The 18,259-nt window shown below is 41.7% G+C and overlaps 1 protein-coding gene across 5 annotated transcripts in view; it reads right to left on the bottom strand.

The window, feature by feature from the left end:
- PDE7B (phosphodiesterase 7B) overlaps nucleotides 1-18,259 on the bottom strand; it is a 297,021-nt gene that overhangs the window by 124,618 nt on the left and 154,144 nt on the right. The window lies entirely within an intron of this gene.

Raw genomic sequence — 18,259 nt, 5'->3', positions numbered from 1 at the left:
TCTCTGCTCCTCTCACTCCACCTCCCCATCCTTGCTGTCCCGTAGATTCTGGGGTGGCCTAAAATCACCAGTAAATCCTAGGGTCTGCTGAGGGCAACCTTAGTCTTTCGCTCAACTGGGGTCTTGGAAACTACACTGGCTCCATTCCAGAGACAGATTTGGACATTTAGGCTAGGCCAGAGTCAAATTGACACTTGGCTGGGGATTCGCGGTGGCAGGAGGGAAGGAATGTTCAAGATCCCAGAACTATGCTTCTCATTGCCTGAAATGGGGTCTTCCCACCTCATTTACTTGCAACACTCCGATTGTCTGATAAACTTCCCTGACCAGTAAGGGGATGAGCCATACCAACTAATCCTGTGGGATCTGGAGGCAGCACAGTGAGTTCAAATTCTGCCTCTGCCAGCTACTTGGCCTTAGACAACATCCTTATCTGTTAGCCTTAATCTTAGCCATAGAACAAGTATAGTAATAGTAATCCTTGTGAGGATTGCCTGGAAAGCTCTAGAACAGGGTCCTGTTCATAACCACGATGCAGCTTTGGTGAGGCATCCAGGCCACAGTGCTCCTGAAGCCCTTCCCCCATTTCCCAAAGTGTGGCGCCATGTTTTAATTGCTCCCATGTTTGTCATTTCTCCAGACCGTGTGCTCACCAAGCACTAGGAGAGTCCTGGTACTATCTATCAGGTTTGTGTGCTGATGATGTATCAGGAACTGTGCCAACTTGCAAAGGACAAGACTGAGGTCCCCGAGGTTAGATGGTGTGCTGGGTATTGCACATATAGAAAGTGACCCGCCAGGATTGCATTCCCAACTGCCGCCCTGCGGTACCTTTTCCTTCTTCACTTCATACCCCCAAGATCCTGGTGCAAGGCTCAGTGTGGAGCAGACAGCCACCAAAGGCCTGGATGAATGGGGTTGGTGAGTGTGAACCCATCTCATGTGCACTGAAAGTGGTACTGCTCAGCAGCAGAAAGCACCTGAGAGGCACTCTTTCTCAGTAGTCATGACACCTCTGTGGCTTGTATATTTGGCAGATAATGTGCTCACTATTTCTTACACTGGGGAGGGACACAGCAAGATGAGTCATGAAATGTTAAGTTAATTGATCAACACTAGTGGAAACAGACCCCAGAACTCCTGATCCTGAAGGACCCAAAACAACTATTCTCCAGTTGGTACAAAATTTCTAATAGTCTTGGATTAGACTCAAAGGACTTTTCATTTTTTTTAAGAAGGGGAATGTATTAAAGGATGTATATGAAGTGAAAAGAAACCCAGACTTGGAATCAGAAGCAGTAGATTAAAATCTCAACTCTGTCACATAGTGGTAAAAACTGGAATTTACTGAGCACATAGTCAGTGCAAAGCCATCTCATTTAATCTTTCCCTAGCCGAGTGATCTGCAAGAAACCACTTCAGCAGTCCCTTCCTTGGTAAAGTGGAGGAATAATTCTGTAGCTACCTCACTGTGTTGTGGTGAGGATTAAAGGGGGAATGTGATTGGAAAAATCCTTTGCTCGCTCCAAATTGCCCTGTCATGGACTTCCTTATAATAAATGTGCTATTTATGTGACCATATATTGTAATTTCTACTTTTTCTCTAATATATTGCATTTCTCATTTGGCTAATAAAATGACTTATGTGACTATAAATTGTAATTTCTATTTTTTTTTTCTGTAATCTATTGCATTTCCTATTCAGCTAATAAAATGATTTTAGGCTTCTTTCTGCCTTTTTCGTTTGAGAGTTGCTATCTACTATAATTTGTTGACTTATTCATAAAAAAATTTTAATATAATGAGTTTTCTTTAAATGGTAGTGAAGAAGGGAGGGCAGGGGAGACAGAGCAAGAGAAGAAAACATGAAGAGGGGAAAATGACACGAATCAAATGGAAGCAAAATATATATATATCTTTCCTTTCTCCCCTTCAAGTTCAGGGTGAAGATCTGGGACTGTGATACAGATTTACAAAGAATCCTTGGTCAGGAACAAAGCTCTGCAGTCAGTGCTTCAAGAAGAAGGTGGATGAAGCAGGTGGTCACTTTTATCAACCGGGTTTCAAATAATTACTAATTTTGATTCTGATGTATGTTTTCTAACTAGTTTTTCTGACTAATATTCTATGAGCCCAAATTGGTTAATGCTTTTGTTCCATTCCTCAATTCCGAAATGAATTATACATTCTCAAGGGGTGGGACTGTCATTTGAATTTCTTCGTGTCCCTCTCCATGCCTGGCAGAGGTCTGAGCTCATTGCTATTGATTGGTTGGATGGCGAACGACTGTGATTTTAGGGGGCTTAATTGAGCTGACTTTAGGAAAGTGGTCAAGCCACCATGTTCTTGAATTTGCTTAATTGAAACTTAGAAATGTATGCCAAGCTTCTAGGCTCTTCCTGCTCAAACAGAGCAAACACCCTCTCCCTCCCCTAACATCCCCCCTGCCCCTTGCCAAAGTTGTCATTCTGAGCTTAAATCAAATGTGGGGTCTGTTTCAAGTGAAAGCACCTTCCTGGAATGCTTCCACGTGGGCTCAGTTTGGCTGGCTTCTGGTGCAGGGAGAGAAGCAAAGTTTACATCTGCATAGCAAGTAGGAAGGTGCCTTTTGATTCTATGTCCAGGGATTTGACTAATTCTGTATAATTGCACTGAGGAACTAACTGTTGAGGAATTGGAGCCGCAAAGACTGTTCACATTCATTCCTCCAGCTTCTCTCTGCCTCAGAAACGAGTCAACCTTTTAACTCCTACCCTGTGAAAATGCTGCTGGGCCACCTCCAGCCCCCACGCCATCCAAGGCACAGGTCAGCCGGGACCCGCCAGCACTTGCCCATGCTGTCCATGAGAGGGGCTCATTCTCAATTCAAGCACCTAAAAAGTGGCTCATGGTTATTGACGCTGCTGACTTCCCAATCTTCTTTCTGATATTTTCATAGCAGAACCCAACAGCCTTACTTTCTATTTAATTATTCCTTCAGTGAATTACTTCTCATCTAATCAGTTTTCTTTTCAATTTCTTTTGGTCCAGTAGCTGCTGAGAGAAAATGGATGTGATACAGCGTTTTCCCTGAATTCTGCATGACACCACCTACAAAATCTCCTCTCCCTCTTCTTCCTTTCATCTTTCCCAATTCCACGTGTTTTACAGCTTAAGAGGAAACCAACCAACACCAATTTCCTGAAACTGTAATCACTTTAAGGTTTGGAATGTCATAATCCAGAGCTGGTAATAAGTAGTGCATTCCAAGTTGGGTCATTTTCACAACTCTTATTCCCTTAACAATTAACCAGATATTCTTTTTAAAAATTCTCTTTAGCTGTTATTTTTGCCTCACTGCTGAATTCCCAGGAAGTCACTCCTTGGAGGTGGGCTGGGGTATGGCCTTTATCCAACTAACCAACTGATAAGGTCTGAAGTCCTTCAGGTTTCATTGGACATCTCCGGGAGAGCAGATGTTGCACGCTTTCAGGATGTCCTTTGTCTCTGCTTGAAGATCATCCAAACTCTGAAATCTCATGAAGAAATCTAATGTTTTTTCTTAAACCCAAGTAGAAGACATTGGGCCCGGCCAGTTTCATCAGGAAATGAGCTATTATGTTGATTTCTTACAAATCCCCTGGTTTCTGAGAAGTTTGCCCCCCTGTGGTGCTTTGGAAAGTTCTATTCTTTGTCAAGAGTGATCAATCTGGATTCCTAAAAAGCTGTGGCTGGAATTCTGGTGACAGCATGCCATGAATTCATTTTTTTTTTTTTACCATAATAGGACTTAAGCGGATATTGCCCCAACAAATGGTAGAGACTAGATTCAAGAATAAAAAATTGCTATTAAAATAGGTTTTGGACCTTAAGTGGCCATTTATACCACAAAAAATTGACCATTCAGATATGAGAACAGAAGCCTGTCATGTTTTTATTTATTTTAACTAAGAATTTGGTTGACAACAAATTCTGTCTCATGACTTTTCTTCTCACCTTATTCATGGCTCAGAGTAATGAGCCTTGGACGAGGGACTGTGGACTGACTAAGTGCTCCCTGTCATCCACGGATAAACTCAAGATGCAGCTTAATACTTCTGGGTGATTAGTCAGACTAATCAGCAGCACCTCTGGAGGGCGCCGTGAGTGCCGGCAGTGTGGCAGGCTCTGTGGCCGGATTGTCTGGTGGAATCCACACTGCAGTGCACGATGCGTTACTGTTATTCTTCCCATTTCTCAGATGAGAAAACAGAGGTCAAAAGAGTTTAGGAAAGATGAAAGGTTTGGCCCTGGCGCCCATCTTTAACTGAGATAATGAGTTAAAAAGAAATATCTCTGATGATAAGCCAAAAGAGGAGGGAATAGGATATTACTGATATGTCATAAGATTAAAAAAAAAAGACTAAAAACAAAATCCCAAACCCTGTAAACATGGAGTCTATTTCCAAAGGTGTTCAGAAGCTAAGGCTTTCTGAAAAGAGCAGAAGCTCTTTATTTCTTCCAACATTAAAGATTTGCAGGGCAATCCACCACAGCAAAGCATTCTTATAGCAGTAAGTATGCAGCACATCCTGTCTGCATGCATCTGGGTTGGCCCTTAATTCAAGACTGGCTTCCAAATACAAGGGCAAGGTTATTGGGTTTGGTGAGGGTGGGAAAGACGGATGACATAAATTACAGCAATAGCTGAAAGTTAATGGCACACCCTGACCTTGGTGAGCCGGTGGGGATAAAAGCAGCTCAGTTCTAGGAGGTCAAGAGAGGCAGATGCTTTCCGCTACCCTTCTCCTCTTTCTATTCTTTCCATCCGCATCTGTGCCTCCTCTGGCATTATCTGGCTCCAGTCTCTTTTTCCCTTTTTGGCCTAAACCATTCCATTTCTGGCCTTATTAGAAAGCAGCGGTCACTCTGCCCAGTTGAAATTTTCTCATCCATTTGCCTTTCACTTTCCCCTTTCTTAACTGGCAACGTATGTGCCCAATATATTTTACATGGACAAGCATGAGCCTTGTTTCTTTTCTATCATTAATCTCTTCCTTTAGGAAAAACCCACCTGAAGCCAACCAAGTAACCATCCCCTGTAAGTTTCGTGGATGCAACCGCGCACACTGCCTCCTGCTCCATTCTTGGTGCATGCAATGTCACATCCAGCTGCTTGTCACTTTAAACTGAATAGGAATAAACCCACTGTCACTGTGCATACTGTGTTTCCCTGAATGTAACACTTATCTTTTAATGCAGGCACATATATTTGTCCCCATTTTTCTAAATCTCTGGGAAATATTACAAGGGGTTTCATTGAGTAGAGTGTTTGGTGAGGTGTGGGAAATGGGTTCAAATAAACGAAAGATATATTCGAATTTTCACTCTGAATTTCTAATAAGCACACATCTTTTGCATGCCCGTGTGTGTTCATACCCCAAGGGATGACCGACGGAGGAAAGGGCTTCATCTGGTCTCAAGGTCAAGGGTACCAAGTAGAGAGCCAAGTGGGGTCAAGGCTCACCTAGGAACTAATCAGAATGCCTCACCCATGTGCGTGTTAGGGCAGAGGACAACGGTCCAGCACAGACCAAACACAAATACAAAGACATCTCCACCATCTGAGTGGAGGCATTTGGGTCTTGATTCTTTCTCTTTCCATTTTAAAGACTTTGGCGGGTTTAGTAGCAGAAGTATGTGCATTAGACACTGCAGGTAGCTGCAGCCTAAATTGCTACTCTCACCAGGGATAACTTCTGCTGTGGTTTGCATTGCCCTCACGAGCCTACACTCTCAGGCCCCACAATGGTCCACACAACCCTGACCCCTTATTATGTCAGATAGCCCCAAAGTGTCCCGTGGCCGAGCCATTTCTCTGTGGCTCCCTGTGGAATGGTCTCCAGGGAAACATCATTCACTGAGCACGTCTGTAAAACCCTCCCTGCAGCAAGGCACATGTCTGTGTATCTGCTGAAAGCCTTCCAAGGGGCGTCCCCCTTGAACCTACCCAATGCAACTTAGGTAGTGGGACTTATCAGAAGTGGCTCCCTCTGACTAAGAAGCTTCTTGAGAAATCCTCCTGGAGGTGATCTGGGCTGTAACCCACTCTGTTTTCCCTTTGCCTTGACTGCCAGGAAGTTCAGATCTCAGCTTGGCTCAGCTGCTTCTTACAACTGTCTCCTTCCCTCCTACTTCACTGCATGGTTTTCGTCTTTCATCTTGACAGAATGGTTTTGAGTCTCTTTACACATATATTTCATTGTAAGCATCTTGTAAGCTTACAAATCTTTTTTGGAAATAGGTTGGTGGTGTCAAAACAAGTTCTTATCCTCAATCTTTTTTTTTATTTTTAATTTACAAGTAATGTAGTATCTATTTAAATCTTGATTTAAGCTTTTACCTCATCCTCTGAACAGCCCTACATGTACCTCTGCTGATTGCATAACAGTCGAGTTCCATCTGTTGGTTCTGAAGTTCTGAAAACCTCTGAGAGAGAGGCTTTCCCCTGTGCTCAGATATCACCAAACCATAAGCATCTCACCATGGTGGACAATGGAAGTGTCAGGAAGGGCAAGTTATGATGATTGGAGTTACCAAATACATTGGGCAAACGAATGCATCCTTCAGTGAATAATCAAAGACATTACAGAGCCATAGCTTAGTTGCCAATGTTGGAAAGGTTAAACTCTAGGAAGCAAACTTATTTTGAGATGAACCAGACTTAGTCTTTCTCTGCATTAGAAACAGTCAGTTTCATCCAAGCTTCCTAATGCACCAAGCGAGCTGAATTGGCTATGGAGCCCATTTAGAATCTCTGGATAATGTCTTTGAATACCTTAATGTTGACACTAAATCCATAATTCAAAATTTCAGGATATGCTTCTTGAGGGGAAGGGAGGAGAGCTATATAACAATGGGAGAATTTCGAGGCTTGAAGATGCACTTTAGGTATTTGGATTGGCACTTCGGAGCTCACGGATGCTTGTGATTGCTTATCTGACTTATCTCAGCTGCTGACGTCAAAAGAATTAGGTTAGAAATCTTATGATTACAGCTTTTCTTGTGATCTTTTCTGGTATTTCCTGTTTCCTGTCAGGCCAAATATACTTTGTGAGAGGGTTATTTTATGGCATGTCACCGTTTATGCCTCAGCTAGAGGCAGAGGTAGAGAGCATTTGAAGAAAAAAATAATTAAGAAGAACATTAGATAGCTCTGCCTGTCCCTGCCTCCTCTCAGCCACTGATGTTTCTTTTTAAACATTAAAAAAACAGTAAGTTTCTGCAATGGTTTAGAGGAGGGTCTTGTTTTTAATGGAACAAGGTCTATTGCTCATTAAAGAGAAAAGAATTCACCTCGATTGTACTTCTGTTACCTTATTTGGGTGGTAATAAGCAGGAGTAATGTAAGGAGCCAAAGAGGCTTCTGGGGGAAGGGGAGATCATCTGGGAGGGAAAAATAGGGAAAAATCACCACTGAAGGCTGCACTTTTTTTTTTTCCTCTGGAGCTATGGACATCTTATAGAAGCAGGAAAGGTAAAAAAGTGGTTGGGGATGGGTTTGTCCTGTTTATAAAATCTTGCCTCATTGCTGCTAAATCTTCAACTTGCTCTCTGAGACTGGGCCCTGGGTCATACTCAGCACTCTATTTGCAGAGAGATCCTATGAATCAAGAGGCTAACCTTCAGGGGCCTCTGGGCACATGTACTGTAAGGCCCAGCTTCCAACAGCCACACACAGTGGCCCTGCCTGGCTCACCTCCTGAATTTTCCTCCATGTAACAATGCAGAAAGAAGTAGAACCCTCAGATAGAATTGCAGAGACATTTCATTTATGATGGGTATAGCAACCAAGAGGTGCCACCTCTACCTACTTGTATTATGTACAACTTCCTTTAACCTCACCATAATGACCAAATTCTCTTTGAGTGAATTCTTTTCTAGTGAATGACTTCCTTTTAGAATACTGCTGGTGCTCTACGTTGTGAAAATTGCAAAGAGAGAGCTTGCCCAGGACAATTTATAACCCAAATTCGAAACAAGAAAAATGCATGCATACAGACACATAACTTTCACTCATGTGGCAATATGCACCACACACTTTTATAAAGCAATTACTTTTTCTTAGCGGTTGGGAGTATGCAGGATGGAGAATTAGATTGAGGGAGAGTATTGGGTAGAGTCCTTCGGAGTTGAGAGGCTGAGTTTTGGCCACCATGGGCAGTGTGGCTGTGTCAATGGCTTAGTTGGGTATTGAGGGATGCTGAGTTGGCCCCTGTGCAGTCACTAAGTGTTGTGCAATCTCTGTGAGGTCTCAGTCTGCTCGTCTAAACACATGAAGTGGTTTAACAAAGAGAATCTCTTTCTCTTATAAAATTTAAAGTTCTATTTTTCCATGTCGATATTTTCAGTGGTTCCACAAGTCAAGATTTTGTCCCACTAAATCTCTCTGTCACTGTTCTTTGCTCCAAATATTGTATCCAATTAACTTGACCAGTCTCCATTTCCCAATCATTTCTTATGCGCTTCTGCCTCTGTGTCTATGCTCTCACTCATTCTATCACCACTTTACCATCCTACAGACACTCCACAACAAGTTTTCCCCGGTCACCTAAAGAGGGTCAGTTATACCTAGTCTTCATGGAGTTTGTATCCCTCTTGGTGTGAATTTGGGTACATGATTTTATCTTACTTATTATACAATAAGTTACATAAAAAATGCTTCTTATACATTTTCCTATTCATCCCGTGGTACCTAGCACATAGTCTTGAAATAATCGTTTGCTTACAAAAAAAGTGGCAATCTGAAGAGAGGCATAAACATGACTTGGCAAAGTGGAGGGGACAGACTGTTTGGAGTCTATGAGGATAGATTGTGTCAGGTCCTTGAAACTGAGGAAGAGATGAGCAGGCCTGGAACGGGAAGACTGGACAGCAGAACACAGAATATAAATCCTTCAGGATAGGGTGATGTCAATGGGTAAAGGGTTCTGGATTGATGATTTGTATGTTGCTTTTTGTGGTTTAGCACTTGGCCAAGTTGGTTTACAAGTTAAAGGGAAAATATTCATCAAGTCAAAATTCTCAACAGCTGCCGAATATGGTCAAGGACCTCCAGACTGAAGATGATAAATCTATTAGCATCCTAACCCCAACTCCATCTCTGCTAGAGTGAGCTTTCTAAAATGTAATATTAATCATGTCACTCTCCCCTAAAATCATTGGAAGTTTCTCATTGCCTGGAGGATACTCTTCCAAAAGGTAGATGAGACCCTCAGTTACCTGGCTGTCAGACTCCTCTCCGGTCTCATCTCTACTTCCCCCCTAACCCACTTCATACTCCAAGACTTGGCATTCCCCAACATTCCCTGTGCTTGATTGTATTGTTTCTTCCTCCTGCAGTGTCTTCCCTTCTTTCTTCATTTGGAGAAATTTACCATGCCTTGAATGGACTTCAAAAATCACCTCCTCTCTGAAAATTTCCTTACCACCCGTCATAAAGACAGAATCAATCACTACCTCGTGTGTTGGCATAGACTTGTCCTCTCGCTCTCTCCCCCTTGCTCTCTATCTCTCTATCATCTGCATCTCTCTGATCTGTTTATCTAATCTATCATTTATCTATTCATCTGTGCCATCTAGCTATCCATCTATGTAGATGCTCTTTGTTTGTGGATTTCTATTTTCTAAATATCTAGGAATATGCCTGGCACAAGGTAGCCACTAAATAAACTTACTTGAACAAACACTATTTCGGGCGTCCCTCTATGTTCCAACAGAGGGTTGTTTCTACTGTGTCCTAGAACATAGGCCCTTTACCTTGATAACAGCGAGTTGTTTATGTATCTGTCTCCTCTAACAGGCCATAACCTCCTCCCTTTTTCTCTCTTTCAAGATATAGAGCACAATGTTATGCACTGAATAGACACCCAACAGATAACTATTCAATTGACTTGCTCTGGAAGAGAAATCTAAAAATTTGAGTTCTTTCTCTCCCTTTCTGAATATCTTTAACAAATAACCAGTAACTACCGGTCTCAGTTTCTTCTATTTCTAATTTTGGGTATAAATCCCTATTCAACTGATATTTATTAAGTAGTAAAACAAGCTAAACAAATTTTCCAATTTTGGTTCTGTGACCTTCAAAGATGTATTTAATTATTTTTGTAAGATTTGAGGTATTTAAAAAAATTTTTTGTTTTAATCCAATTTCGTCTATTCTTCTTCTACAATGCTATCATCACCAAATCAAACAATAAGGCATTATGGGACTAATGAGTATAAAAATAATCTGCTTTAGAGTTTATAAATCTAGTCACTTCATAATTCTTGATTTATATACATCAATGAAATTGAGAAGGAAATACCTTCTTTTGTTTGTTCCATTGTGGGATTAGGGACTGATCCAGGAAAATCAGTATGGGACACTACTAGTAGTCAAAGGAGACAATGAAAATGGCAGAAAAATTCAAAGGGCAGAAAGATGAATTTACCTAAACTTCCAGTGAATTATAAAAAGAAGGATAAGGAAGGGGGCAGCTTTAAAAAATAAATCCAGGGCAGGCCATGGTGGCTCAGCAGGCAGAGTTCTTGCCTGTCATGCTGGAGACCTGGGTTCATTTCCCAGCATCTGCCCATGCCAAAAAATATATTTTATAAATATATATTATTTTATGAAAAATATATATTTTATAAATATATATTATCATTTTTAAGAGGTAGACCTATGTAAATGATTTCTTGCCCTTTCCACGTTGTTGTAGTTTGAATTGTGTTTCCCCAAAGACATGTTGCAGTCCTAAGCCCTGTCACTTGGGAATGTGACACGGTTTGGAAATAGGGTCTTGACAGATGTCATCAAATTAGGATGTGGTCAGACTGGATTAGAACAGGCCCTAATCCAATAAGCCTCGTATCTTTATAAGAAGAGGAAAAGGGAAAGATGCAGAGAAGAGAAGGCCATGTGACAATGCAGGCACACGGGGTGTGGGGGGGGAGTAGAGAAGGAAGGATGCCCCCAGAAGCCAAGGAACGCTAGGGCCATCAGAGGCTGGAAGAGACAAGGAAGGCTTTTTCCTTATTTGTGTCTTATTACCCTGGGCCATTTAATTCTCCTTTTCATTACCTTGACTGATGATATACACTCTTTCCCATTTGTCTTAATTTCATTTTGTAATTCTCTGGCTTTTTTACTTCTCCAGTTTTGTTTGTCTTGTTTAAGCAACTGCTAGTCAATTTCTCTTGAAATGTGTTCTTCTTTTCCCTCTAGGGACTTGACTTTTCTGCAGTGAGCTTGGTCCCTTGATCTCACTTTGAAGGTCAGCCACGGCCAGACCCTGCTCGGTTTCTCCCAGCTCCGCCTTCCAGGAGCACGCCAGGCCTACACTGGCATCTTCTCTCGTTACCAATGATAAGGAACAGACCTAGGGGCTCTCTGTCAGCACTCCCTCCGCATTCGCCAGAGACCTGAGGAAGCCGCCAAGTGTTCAGGAGAGCGGCTTGTTTTATAGTATATAAAAATACAGGCTTTGGTATTTTAAAGGAGTTTGAAGGAAGAGTCTCTGACAATTTTGTAGCTTGAGAAAATTTAGGACAAGTGCAAAGATATAAACATGGTTTCTTAGCATTTCAGAGGTTGAAGTAAATTCTGAAGAGGAGAGGCAGAGGGGGTTCACTCTGTGGATACACATAGACTAGGGCATTGCATTAAACCACAAGAATTTTGAGTTTAGCTTACAGTTTTTGTGGCAGTTAGATGTATCCTCTAGGTACTATGAAGTATATTTGTAAGGAAAGAGTGAAAAAATTGGAAAGTAGAAAGAACGAACATTTTTAGTAGTCTCTAAGAGTTAAAAAACTTGGGGCTTTTGGTCTTTTTTATAATAAAGCCTCTAATATTTTCCTTTTAGGAATGACTCAAATGTAAAAGTCAATGTTTTGTTGTCCAGTTAAACCAGATTTGTAAAAAAAAAAAAAAAAGAGAGAAGAGAGGGAGGGAGTGAAAGAGGGAGGGAGAAGGGAGAGGGAGAGAGAAGAAGGAAAAGAAGGAGGAGGAGGAGAGAAAAGAAAAGAAAAACTGTTTTGAGGCAAAGAGCACAGGAATAACAGTTTCTATTCAGTTCCAGCCCCTCAAAAACTCATTTGTAGGTCCAAGTAAGTACACACCTTCCTCACTCTATTTTTGAAATTACGTTGAAGAGCATACAAACTGTTATATGTGAAAGAAGCACCTTCTGAACTTTTAGTTTATGTGAAATATTCTAAGATGCATGAACAGAATGATTATTTTTGAGTATATCCATGCATGCGTAATATATATGCATTTGCTCTAAAATTTTGTAACTATTATTAAATTACAACTTTTCTATAAAAAGAGAGGACTGTCACATATTAAGTTTTGTGCTTTATATCTTTTTTAACAGTTCTGATACTCACGCTTGTACATTCTTTCCTTTTCTTTTTAAAGCTATAATGACTAATCCTGATCCTCTGCCAGAAAATACGTTTTAAAATGATTCCATAAAAAAAGAACTGGAACTCATGTTTCTTGAGCAATCTGCAGCTACAAAAAAAATGCTCATTCGTGCATTTAATGGCAACTTGTAAGCTGTTTTATTCCTCTGATAATTTTCGGTTTTTTGTACATCAAAGTGTGTTGAGCAGCTGACATGTGAAAGATACTGGAAGAACACAAAGAAAATAGAATGTTTTTTTGGACTCTCAAAGTCTTGAAAATCTAGGCAGGGAGGATGAAAATGTATATTAATTATAATAAAATAAAGTGAATTGCCTGTGACATAAATACAAAGAAGGTTTTGTGAAATTTCGGAGGAGGAAGACGTACTTTTCTTTGTAATCCTGGGGCCGGCTTTGGGCAGGGCACAGCATACGAGGGGGCCGTTGGGGGGGTGGGGCGCAGAAGTTGGGCCCCTGGAGGGGGTGCCTAACAGGCATTGGGGACAGGGGGCAGAAAGCAAGTAGGAAACTGTGGGGGGCTTGTGCTGTTAGAGAAGAAGATAAGGGCTTAGAGGGCAATGATGAGGGTCAAGACTGGAAAACTGAGCTGGTTCTGAACAGGGGAAGGCTTTGAACATAGGGGCAAAGGGTGCAGATTTTCTGTGTAGACAATGGAGAATCACTGAAAGATTTTGAAAGGGGTGAAATATAATCTGATTTTTCTCTTAATATTGTTGATCTAAATAACCAAGTAGAAAGGACAGAGGTAGAGAGAGTCTTGCAGACTGAGGCCTTTGCAAGATTTTAGACAAGAGACCATGAAGTTGGACCAAGGACCATAGAACTGAGAGGAGGGACGGATGAGAGTCAGGTCTGAGTATAAAGAATTGCGATAGCTGCCATTGATGGAGGAGGTGGTGGGGTTTGGGCTTTTTTTTAAACGCTTCCTTTTGGTATTTTCTTATTTAATCCTCCCAACCTTCTATGAAGGTGCTGTTATCATTCTCCTTTTACAGGAGAAGAAACTAAGTCACAGAGAGCGTAGGTAACTTGCTCAAGGTCACACAGCTACAAAATGGAAAGACAGGATTTAAACCTATCACTACACTTGCATTCTGGGTCTCAGAACCTCTCTTGTGCACTTGGAACAGACTGCAATCTGGGAACTGTAGAACACAGTTTTACACCTGGGTTTCTGCAGAAGTGATGTCATTTATGAACACTAAGCAAGTGAGATGAAGAACAGGTTTATTTCAAGGCAAGATGATGATTTCCAGTATTGATTTAATTTTTCACTCACATTTAAAGGAAGGATGAAATTGTCAATGATTAGTATTCAGCATAGCTACAGATGGAATGCAGGATAATGTTTATAGCAGTGGTTTTAGAAAAATGCTATGGATTACTGTCAGGTTATCTGCTGTTAAGACTGATTGATTCTCTGCTGAATGTAATTTGTCTTGCTTTTGAATAAAATCATTAGTACTGATGAGCATTTGAAAGTGGTTTGAATTTTTACAAGTGTTTTTGAATTCCACCAGTTTTACAGCCAATGTTTTGATTTGACATCGAGGTTTAAACTAACAAATGCTTGTTTTCACACAGGAATTGTAGACAGAAGTCTGATTCATACATTCATAATTGTTCTGTTTGCATTAGGCCACTGACTCATTTCTGAGTCCCTGGTGTCTAGCATGGTCCGTGGCATACAGTAAGCATCCAATAAGTGCTCCTTGAATGATAAAGGCTGAAGTGTTCATTCTTCAACATACCCAATATATATCATGCTTGATACTTGAGATAGCTTATAATAGTACTTTAAACAGCAATTTGAATTGTAAAGTTCTGGAATCAGAATTCTTCTGGAGATTTTCTTGTCGAAAGTTGTTTGATTTTCAGGACCAAGTATAAAGCAAACTTCTGATGTTTGATTTCTTCTCAAAAGGCAGAAGTTATAATGCCCATGGGAAATAATGAGTGTTTTTTTCAAGGGAGTTGTGCAGTTTATATTTTCCTGAAACCAAAGGGTATTGAAATGGGAACAAGCTTAATGAATAAGTAAAATGTAATGTAAAATTTAGACCAGAGACACCGAAATGAAAGATAAGCTCTACAGCTGCAGAGTTTGAAGTTAGTTGGTTGAATTCCAAAATCAAATTATTTATTCAACTAAGAACAAGTCCTTCTAGGTTATGTCTAGCCACAATCAGAATAGTAGTTATACCACAGCCACTGAGAAACTGCCTCTTTATTTCCCATTTTTCCTGCTTCTGCCCCTCCCCACTTCTCTCCATACTTCTTCTACCATCTTTAAGCTCACTTTCTATCGATAACGGATAACTCTCTTTCCCTGGACCTTCTCTACCACTGGAAGCTTGGATCCAAAACTAAAACCCACCAAAGATTTAGGAAAAGATGAAAGGAGGCACAACCCTTTGAATTATTTTGCATGATAATACTGCTGTTTGATGGAAGTTTACAGCTGTCATGAGTGCCCATGTTTGTCCATCTAAATATAATAAATAAAACCGTGCCTTGGTTTAAATTAAATCTCCCAATACAGTGCCCTGATCATGGGAGCTTAGTGGACCAGAGTCCTGGGCTGGTGCTGACACGGTTTTAATGTATGGCCCTGGAAAACTTGTTGGGTCTCTCTTACTGGCTGCATCTTTGAAATGCAGGAATTAACTAGGTAATTAGACCACTATTCATTTGCTTCACAGGGAAAAAAAAGATATCATGTTAAGACAACCGATAGTTGTGTTCAAGTCAGTGCACTGAGTTGATGTTCAGAGCTCCAGCTGCCAGTAACTTCCCGGGACCCCTCCAGGGTGAGGGGTGCATTGGCTAGTGCCCAGCTGCGGGACCCTCTCCAGGTGCAAGTGAAGGTGAAGAGCCTTTCTTCGCCCTGCCATCTGCTCCACCCTATTCCAGCCTCTTGCTTGAAATAGTCACCCAAAAGTCTCCAGCGAACATCATCCTGGTGAGGTAGGAAGTGTTCAACGTATAGCCTCCTTCCTAGCACTTTCTTTCTCCCCTCAGGGGACACTCTTTTTCTCTGCCTCCCACTCCTCAGACTTTGGTGCATTCCATTTTAAAATTCCTGTTAAGTACACTTACTTTATTACTTGAGCACAATCTCCCTTTATTACTTGAGCACAATCTCAGAACATTTTTCTATTTCATTTGGGAGAAAAGAAAAGTTCCAGTCTTGTCTAAGATGCATAAGTAAAAACGATGTCTCTCCACCAAGAAAAAGAAAAGCTGGAACTTTTAAGCTTAAATTAAACTTATTATGAACTGGTGACATTGTCGCTAACGTTCCCTAAAGTGACTTTGGGTTCCATTGAGAATCTCTGCAATTTCATGGTTTAAAAAGTTTTAAACCTATCTATCTGTTATTACACACACTCAAAATGAATCCAAGAATACTATAGCTTTAAATTTTCCTGTTTTTAGCTATTAACATAGCAACAATATTGCGTGCTATAAATGCAATATGTCAAATACCTATCGGTAAAGATAACAAAGAGGAGGGACAAATAACTGATGGGTGGGCCAGGAAAGTCATTACAAAGAAAGGGACGTTTGACCTGGACTTCTGTACTCTGGCAAGAGACTATTCAGTTGACTGAGTCAAAGACAGACACTTAAGCGAAAGGAATAGCACATGCAAAGGCTCAGGAGCAGGGCACCACTTGATGCATTTGAGGAATGCAGCAAGTTGTTCAGTATCACCAGAGTATAAGTCATTTGCAGGCACCAAGGCAAAATTTTAGAGAGACACCCAACGAGTGAACGCCTTGTGTCCTGGAGTTTTTGGAGGCACTTTCTCCCCTAAACTTCATACATGAACAGAAGACAGTTTAAAGCAGCACTCTCTCAAAGTGGGAGGATGCCAGAGTTTTTGAAATATTACACAAGCACTCGTGAGGCCCCCAGTGACCTGCCACCCTGGTGAAGATGACACAGAGGGAGGATGGCTGGTGCTTGCCGGAAATGCAGCACCAGGGAGAGGATGGGTGAGGGAAAAGCACGACAATTTGGAGTGCAAGCAACGCTATTTTTTGGGGGGGATTCATCATATGGACTCCTACATCTATGGATGATAAGCTTTTACACCCCTATCAGAAAACACCAGCCCTCTTCTCTCTGAGAATGGAAAAGCAGGGCAGGGAGAAGAGGAGGCAGACATCCTGTGTGTGTGTGTGTGTTTGTGTGTGTATGTGTGTGTGTGTGTGTGTGTGTGCAGGGGGATCTTGAAGGTACCTTGCAGGGAGGGTAAGGGAGAGAGCCGAACAGGATGTCCCAGTATCCCTGGGACACACACTGACGCTAAGATGTACCCCAGAGCTGAGGCCAATGGGTTCTGCTTTACTATGTAATAAAAAGGTACAGGAGCACTGCCGTAACTGGGATTAGACCACCACTAGCATACAACATAAGTAATAACAGACACATGGCCCCACGGACCTGCCAACACCTGTTGAATTAGGTAGTTTCACCAAAGGCGCGATGTGAACTATGAATTTTGATCACTTAATTTACTAAAACAAGCAAAACAAATTGATAGAGTGCATAAAGTTTTCCGCCCAGGTAGGTTTTTCCATTTTTCTTGTGCTGCTCTCATTGAATTTGTTAAGGCTTTGGCAGGACTGCTAAAGGACTCCCCTTTCCTTGGGCATCCCTTTCCCCACCGTCACATAAACTTCACAGCCTCACTGCGCTCCTTCTCTTTCCTAAATACTTATTGTTCACTAGAGACCCACGTTGCTGTTTTATTTCTTCTATTTCAATTTTTTTCTTTGCTCAGAGCCTTACTTTTTTTTTTGCATGGGCAGGCTTCGGGAACCGAACCCGGATCTCCAGCATAGCAGGTGAGAACTCTGCCACTGAGCCACTGTTGCCCGCCCCTCAGAGACTTACTTCTAAATAACACTCTTTTCAGATTATTAGACAATTTAACTAAAAATAGTTTGGGATTAGATTATTAAAATGATTTTCTAATCTCTTTCCAGGAGAAAGAGAGACAATTTTTGGTATATCTTCTGGGCCTAGTGTCCCATCTCTTAACGCCAATGGCATGCCAGGATTCCACTGCACAGGAAGAGCCAAGCTTCGGATGCATAAACACACACCCCTGTTATTTCCTCTAAAGTGAACCTATCACTTTCCAAACATCCACCACCCTATTCCCCAAGAGAAGAGAGTACTTTTCAGAGAGTGGTGCTGTCACCCTTCACAGGGACCCTGGAAGCGCCACGGGGACATGTCCACTTAGCGACACAGTAGTTCTTCCTGGCTGTCCCAGACGCAGCGTATCTTAGAAGGTGCAGATGTCCGTCCCTGTGAATCACCCTTTCCACCTCTGTGAGCTGGCTGGTGTTCCCTGATTTCAATCAGGGGAGTTTACATTCTTGCCATTTTTCACAAGGGGAAACTGAGGCAAGGAAGTGGACCAACTTTTCCTTGGACAGTGCCACTTGGAAAGTGTCACCACATAAACGACACAAAAGTGGACCAACTCTCCAGGACATACATGGCTCCCTGTTCACACTCAGCCCTGGGAACGTGACACATGCTATAGTTCCAGGGCTAGTGAGTAGAAAACGTATTTTACTTCTTATAAAGCACTATAAAAAGCAACCTAAGAGGAATATTCTCTCGGGGACATCTCTAACTGGTCCACAAGAAATTTTAGAGGTAGGATGGACACCCGAGAACATCCAATACAACCCCCTCCTCTTGGGGACCGAAACTCAGGAAATGTGGCCAGTTAGGGGCAAACTGAGCCCCAAACCCCAGTTCCTGGATCCCCTGTCTAGTGGTCCTTCTGTCCTAGCTG

The sequence above is a fragment of the Tamandua tetradactyla genome, chromosome 25 (genome assembly GCF_023851605.1).
Source record: "Tamandua tetradactyla isolate mTamTet1 chromosome 25, mTamTet1.pri, whole genome shotgun sequence".
Classification (NCBI taxonomy): domain Eukaryota; kingdom Metazoa; phylum Chordata; class Mammalia; order Pilosa; family Myrmecophagidae; genus Tamandua; species Tamandua tetradactyla.
This window is presented reverse-complemented; position numbering and strand designations above follow the sequence as displayed.